Here is a 7,361-nt window from a genome sequence, read left to right as displayed (position 1 = left end):
TTTCTCCAATTTACATAAATTTGTCGCTATCAAGGTAGTCCTATGATGATATACAATGCATGCACCTTTTGACTCGGGTTTTCAACGGACAAATTAAATGGAAACAACAATTTCGGTTCCACATCTCACAGAGCTAGATTAGCTAACGCGGCTATGGGCGGCTTTTATATTGATGATGTGATGAAACATATTGCTCAGCCGTACTACGAAACTACAGCTGCCAGTAGCTTTATTATCGTATAAATCGCTTTGGCGAATATTAATGTTTCGTTGCAGCTGATAATGGTGATCTTGGGTCATATAGGCGTATCGCCAGCGGCAGAAGGTGACTTGCCTCCCCTATCAGAAATCAGCATCGCAAACTAGTGCTTTTTATTCAACTTGAAATCATTAATGTTACTAAATTTCTTGATTTTTATACGGGTACCTCTCTCCCGAAAAACTTTGAGTGCAACTGTATTCGCAAGCACGAGACAACGGTCCCTAGCGAGATAGTGTAATGGTTATGCGTCCGGCTTCTCGAGCGGTAGGTCGTGGGTTCGATCCCCGGCCGGGTCATACCAAAGACTCGAAAAATGGTATCCGCAGCTATCCTGCTAGGCGCTCAGCAATCACGGATAGCATGGAGGAGAAAAAAAACGGGGGCGCAGACTAGATGACCTCATGGGGCCGTATCGCAACTCCGTCGCCAAAGCATCTCGATGGTGCAGGCGAGAAAGAATATCATATCTCTCTCTCTCTCTCTCCCTAGCTTGAGGCCGCTGAGATGCTTTAGTCTAAGGGTGTGCTCGTGTAGCCTGTGGGTGCGTGAATATGCGACTCCGCGAAGTGCGCTCCCAGAAACATCGGCGCCGATGAAACCTGGGCTCAAAATCACCGTCATCTTCGATATTGATATCACCATGCGTTGGAAAATTATGGCCTGTGACGAATGGTGCTGTCTTTCCAATCAGAGCCCCGCGCTGCAAAAGTGATCCACAAAAGAAACGTAGCACGCCGTGAAGAAATGCGAATTTGGAATCGCATGCATTTCATCAAATGAGTTTTTCTTTTAGTTTGGCCTGGTAGTTGTGTGCGATTCCAATATCTCATGAGTAGCGACAATCCTTACAGGAGGTCACGAAATAACAACATCCTTCAACAAAATAGGCCTAATCAATACAGACTTGGACAACTAGAAAATTTTCAGCTTCTCCAAATTAGATTAGAATTAGATTACCGGCATTTCGATCTGATTTAGTGAAATTAGAAAACTATAATTATCTAGTTGTCCAGGCATATATACTTGGACAACTAGAAAATTTTCAGCTTTCATAAATTAGATTAGAATTAGATTACTGGCATTTCGCTCCAATTTAGTGAAAGTAGACAACTAGAATTATCTAGTTGTCCAAGTCTGAATCAATAGCAATGGACCCACCGGAAGCTAACCCGCGAGAACCTATAATGAATAGTCTGATTAGGTACATACGAAATAGGGGGCCTATATTCGAGTAACAATGCTAATGACCTAATTCATTCAATAACATTGAAAAGTTATAGCGCTTCGCGTGATAGGAGGTTGAAGGTTTGTACATTTTTGTGTAGGCTATTTCTCATTGAGTGTGGAACGTACGTGAGACAGCAGTAACACACAGAACAGTGTACAATATGGCAGTGTCCGAGATTACCGCGCGTCGATCTTGACTGCGCTCATCGTAGCATCCCGTAACATTTTCATTGCTTGTCCATTTATGTCTCTTATTTATATGTTTTGGGCCTGTGGTTTCCGAAGTGGGCTCCAGCGCCCCGCTGGGACGTTAGCGACCTGGAAGGGGGCTCTATATCTACAAATTGGGCGACTGCTAGGGGAGAGGCTGAGAGCAATAGTGAGCCCTGTGTATCAGTGATGAGCGGATAGTGCTTTTCGGGACTCCGAATCCCTCCGACAACTTTAGTGTCTGAGGAAAACTCCCTCCGACTCCGAAGAGCTCAATCCCAGACTCCGAGATCCTCCGGTGAATCTCGTCAAGTATCCGAAACAGTGGCAAGCTTGGTACATGGTACACATGTTACAACATGGTACATGTGATAATATTGTTGGCCTCATAGTATTGCTTACTCTCCAGTCCCCAATCGCAGTGCAGATGGCTGATTTTTATGCACTTGGCAATCATTTTTGCATGTTACTCGTCATATTACAACTTTACAAGGTGTCAACTGTCTGTGTTTTGGTTTGTAATCATAATCAATAGTGTATTCTGGTCAGAGCTATCCAAAGATATCGGAGACAAAAGTTACAATACTCCAAAATTCTCCGAAAAAATATCTGTAGTAAACTCCGACTCCGCTCCGACTGTCACAGAATCGGCAAAACTCCGATCCGAATCCACTCCGACTCCGCTCCGATGCTCATCACTGCTGTGTATGTATGTATTAATGGTGACTACAAGACAGTTGGGGCTTATCGCATTTCTAGGTCTTGTGCAACACAACACGAATTCTATAATATTCATGGATTGTTGCTTTCATAATCTCTTGGATGTATCTTAATCATTCTCGCAGTCGCTGTTCAGTTTCTCTCACTCCCATGCGTCCCTACCGTGGTCTTCAAAGCCGACTTTTGTAATCCGGCTCACTTTACGACTGGACTTTTCAATAAACTGTAGTTGCTGTGAGGTCGATAAACCCCAGATATACCTCCGACACATGGAAATTCGTCAAAACCGGGATTCGAAACCAATTATTACATTGGTGTCGTGCAGTCTGTGCAGAGGTGGTCAAAGTAGTCAAGAAAGCTACTCAAGTAGAAGTAGAAGTAGCAACGAAAAACATATAGTCAAGTACGAGTAAAAGAACTTTTTCCATAAGCTACCTAAAACCACTTGAAGTAGAAGTAGAATTGACCGACTTTAAATCTACTCAAGTAAGTAAGTAGGGGAGATGTGGTACCGATGGATCAAAAATTGGAAAATGATCGCTGGCCCCAAAATGTTCAGCCGAAACAGCAGATCGTTTGCTGGCTCAGCACTTTGATACAAGCTCTACCTATCGCGCACATATACATGAATATCCGTCTTTTCAAAAAATATTTATGGACGTTCAAAATTTGTTGCTCGAACGTGTCATCGGTCCCCACCCGGTGGGTCCAATGGCACACGACCCGGGGACCTATGACACATATACCCTAAAAAACTCAGATGTGACAACTTTTCTTGCCCAGTATTATAATCTAAGCTACAGCAAGCCAAAGAAGAATGTTTGATCGCAACCGTCAAAACATAGAATAAATATTAACTCAAATGTTGTCATAAAATCACGTTTCGACTTAGGCTCGGATTTATGAATTTTAGGGTACATACATATTGCCCGAAAATCGAGAGTGTGACTATCAAATACCTCGTTATAGCGATAAAACATCATATGCAATTATTACATAAAGATCTTCTGTACATAGGGATGTTTCATTTGTTTCATGATTAGTTTGCTTGATTATTTTGCTTGATTTGGCTATTGTATCATCGGTCCCCACCCTACGAATTTTATACATGAATCGAAAAAAATTCCACTCAAGGAAAGTACTGAAAAAATAATAGGTGCCAATATGTAGCCTGATACAAGCCCTACACTTCACAATAAAAATAATTGCTGGTTTGTTCGAGTTGAAGGTTACAAAGAAAAGTGTATATGTCGATCTAAATTTACTTTAGACACCCCAAAACAAAAAACATCTGTGAGAGACCCCATAGATCGCGCGCGTCGAATTTTTTCGTATGTGAGGAAAGATTTTGCCAGCATGCAATTGTAGACAAGTTCACGGAGTGTAATCATGGAATTATCATAGAGAATTTTCAAAGTATTTTCGGTCCCAGTGATCCATCGGTACCACATCTCCCCTAGTTGTGGAAAGGATCCTAATTCTTTCGCGTGGATTGTCTAAAGCTGCAAATTGAGCCATGTGAAAGTTGCCGAAGCTTGATTCATATTGACGCATACCAGGAGGTATTCAATTTTCGACAGCATAAGCCATCGTCCCCATCATGGGATGAAAATAATAGTATTAATATGGAAATGCGATACTAATCCTCTGTTTAATCGAACTGCACGTTTTAGAAAATATCATGGTATGGCACCCCCCCCCCCCATATTATAAGGGCCGTAGTTTAGCCGAAGAGCAATACTGAGAAGTTGTATAGGATACGGTGTAAACACTGCTGCGAGATTAGTAAACGTTAATAAAAATATATTGTGGATCGTAAAAACGCCATATTGTAAAGCTTCATTTCCGGAAATTAAAGGCATTACTACACTTGCCTTTATACTTCAACATGTATGTTATCCAGACAAAAGAACTGATATTAATTAGAACGCGCGTCCACGTCGTCCAAATATCATATGATCGACCGAAAATATCATCGCTCCATCAAATATGCCGAACCTGATGTGTGGAACAGTATCCCGCCAGCTATCCGACAGTCGACGAGCATGTCCACATTCAAGTCGAAATACAAGCAATTACTACTAAATGAATACTACTGCATCCTCAAGATTACCGGACCACGACTGACCTATCGATCTCGCCTTCCATGACATGCCACCCCATTTTGTCACTTGTTTTTTTTCTATCCTATCTTCTTTACTACTCCAAGTCGCTTCGACACCTTCCCATCTTTTCATTGTATCGTATTTTTGTGGCGTATTGAACTGATAAAATTGCTAATAAACCAATGATGATGATGCAAAAAAAACTTAAAGTATACGATACGGGGAATTGAAAGTGAAATATAAACACTACTTCTAAAAGCGGAAATGTATTTCATGTCTTTAGTCCAGAAAGTTTCGAAAGTGGTATGCTAAAACAGCTCTAAAACTGAAAAAACAGCAGAGGTGGTCAGTAACGAAGTACTTCTACTTTTTCGAAGTACTCAAGTAGTTTCCTCTACTTTTGGTACTTACTCAAGTAGATCTTATTTTAGCTACTTCTACTTCGTAATATTTTGTTATCTACTTACTTATTTTTCGCTATTTTCAGTTTGTCAAGTTGAAGTAGTTTAATCCTCCAAACGGGAAGATAGTCCGAAGAATTTCGGGGCTGTTTCCACCGAGCATCAACATTCAATTTTCATAAAATTTGAGTAAAGCCGAGAATTTTCGTCGGGTAGTTCCATTCACACCGCATTGTAGCCCTTCGCCATATCAAATATTTCATCACAGTATATAATATTATGGCTCATCATAACGTTTGAAACAGAAATGTCGCAATCTAGCATTTACTTATCATATCGTAATTTAGCAGTCCATGTCGTGTCCTAATCTGGAAAAGTGGACTCAGACTTATTAGTTTTAGAGTTGTTTTAGCATCAACGTTCGTCGAAACGTTCTAGGCTAAAGACATGAAATACATGCTTCGGTTTTAGAAGTAGTAGGCCTACTTATGTTGCACTTTCAACTCCCAGTATCATATACTTTGAGTTCTAATTAATATCAGTTCTTTTGTCAGGATAACATACATGTTGAAGTATAAAAGCAAATGCCTTTAATTTCCGAAGTTAAAGCTACACGGTATGCCATTTTTACGATCCGGCATATGTTGTATTAACGTTTACTAATCGCGCAAAGTGTTTACACCGTGTCCTATACAACTTCTCTGTCTTGGTCTTCAACTAAACTACAGGCCTCATAATATGAGGGGAGGGCGCCTTACCATGATATTTTCTAAAACGTGCTGTTCGAGTAAACAGAGGATTAGTATCGCATTTCCATATCAATACTATCATTTTCATCCCATGATGCGGACGAATGCTTATGCTGTCGAAAATTGTAACCCTCCTGGTATACATCAATACGAATCAAACTCCGCACCTTTCGCATAGCTCAATTTGCACCTTTTGACAATCCATGTGAACGAATTACGATCGTTTTCACAACTACTTACTTACTTGAGTAGATTTAAAGTCAGTCAATTATACTTTTACTTCAACTAGTTTTTGGTTGCTCATAGTAGGCCTACTTGTGCTCGTACTTGAGTATATTTTTTCGTTGCTACTTCTACTTCTACTTGAGTAGCTTTCTTGACTACTTTGCCCACCTCTGAAAAACAGTTGAAGTCCACTTTTCCAGATTAGGACACGCCATGGACTGCCATATTACGATATGATAAGTAAATGCTAGATTGCGAAACATCGGTTTCAATGGTTATGATGAGCCATATAAACTGTGATGAAATATTTCATATAGGCGAAGGGCCACAATCCGGTGTGAACGCAGCCACGTCAACCCGCTACCTAAATTATATTCACCGATGCGTTCGTGAAATCATAATGGTTACTCCACTGAGCGCGAAGCGCGACGAAAATTCTGTGCTTTACTCAACTTTTATGAAAATTAACATTTGATATTCATGAAAGAAGCCCCGAAATTTCTCAGGCTATCTTCCTGATTGGTGGATTAAACTACTTCTACTTCACAAACTGAAAATAGCGAAAAGTACGTAAGTAGATCACAAAATATTACGAAGTAAAAGTAGCGAAAGTCAGATCTACTTGAGTAAGTACCGGGAGTAGCGAAAAACTACTTGAGTACTTGAGTAGAAGTACTTCGTTACTGACCACCTCTGGTGTCGTGACGCTGGTCCAACCGCGCCTCTTACTTCCCTTGTGATGCCCTAGAAATTAGTGTGGGAAATCCATTAATTAATATGTAGCCTAATTCATGCAATAAGAAGAGATATGAATACGTGGTCACTGGCCACGTCGTTCGCTGCTGTACAAGGCACATTCAATTTGAAATCGTCACCAACGCTCTCCATAGATCATCAACCAGGATGAAGTACGAATTTAGTCTTGGGATTTATTCCTGGATAGTGTCTGTTCTGAAATTCTACAATCTACATACTCAGAAATAATGTGTATCGTGATGCGTATCAATTATATTAATGCAAAGAGGCCATAAGAGTCAACATAGGCTGTGTGAGCAAATTAACTTTGGTAGACGTTATGCAGGGATATCTGGACTTCGAGTATATATCCCTGATGTTATGGGATAGTCTGGGGCGTGTATGGTGCCTGGACTATTCACCAGGGGGTAGCGATGTGTAAAAAAGTTTGGGAAAACTGATTTACGCCATGGTGGGTTTATGCTTGAAATACTACTCGAAGTTGTTTAGATAGCTTCCTATCTTATCATTGTATCGCAATCTTGTGGCGTTTTGAAATGATGAGAGCAATAATAAACGTGCCAGAACGTGCACTCAAGGTTCTCCCTTTTTGCTATGTTTGTTATATTGTTGGTCAGTCAGGGAGTTTGATTGGTTGGCTTAAGCAAGTCGCTAAGATTCATTTCTCCCTTTCTTTTCATTATAGCTCAATCTTGTGCTGTTTGAT

The sequence above is a fragment of the Botryllus schlosseri genome, chromosome 16 (assembly GCF_051294905.1).
Source record: "Botryllus schlosseri isolate E-star chromosome 16, Bs_hap1, whole genome shotgun sequence".
Lineage (NCBI taxonomy): Eukaryota > Metazoa > Chordata > Ascidiacea > Stolidobranchia > Styelidae > Botryllus > Botryllus schlosseri.
This window is presented reverse-complemented; position numbering follows the sequence as displayed.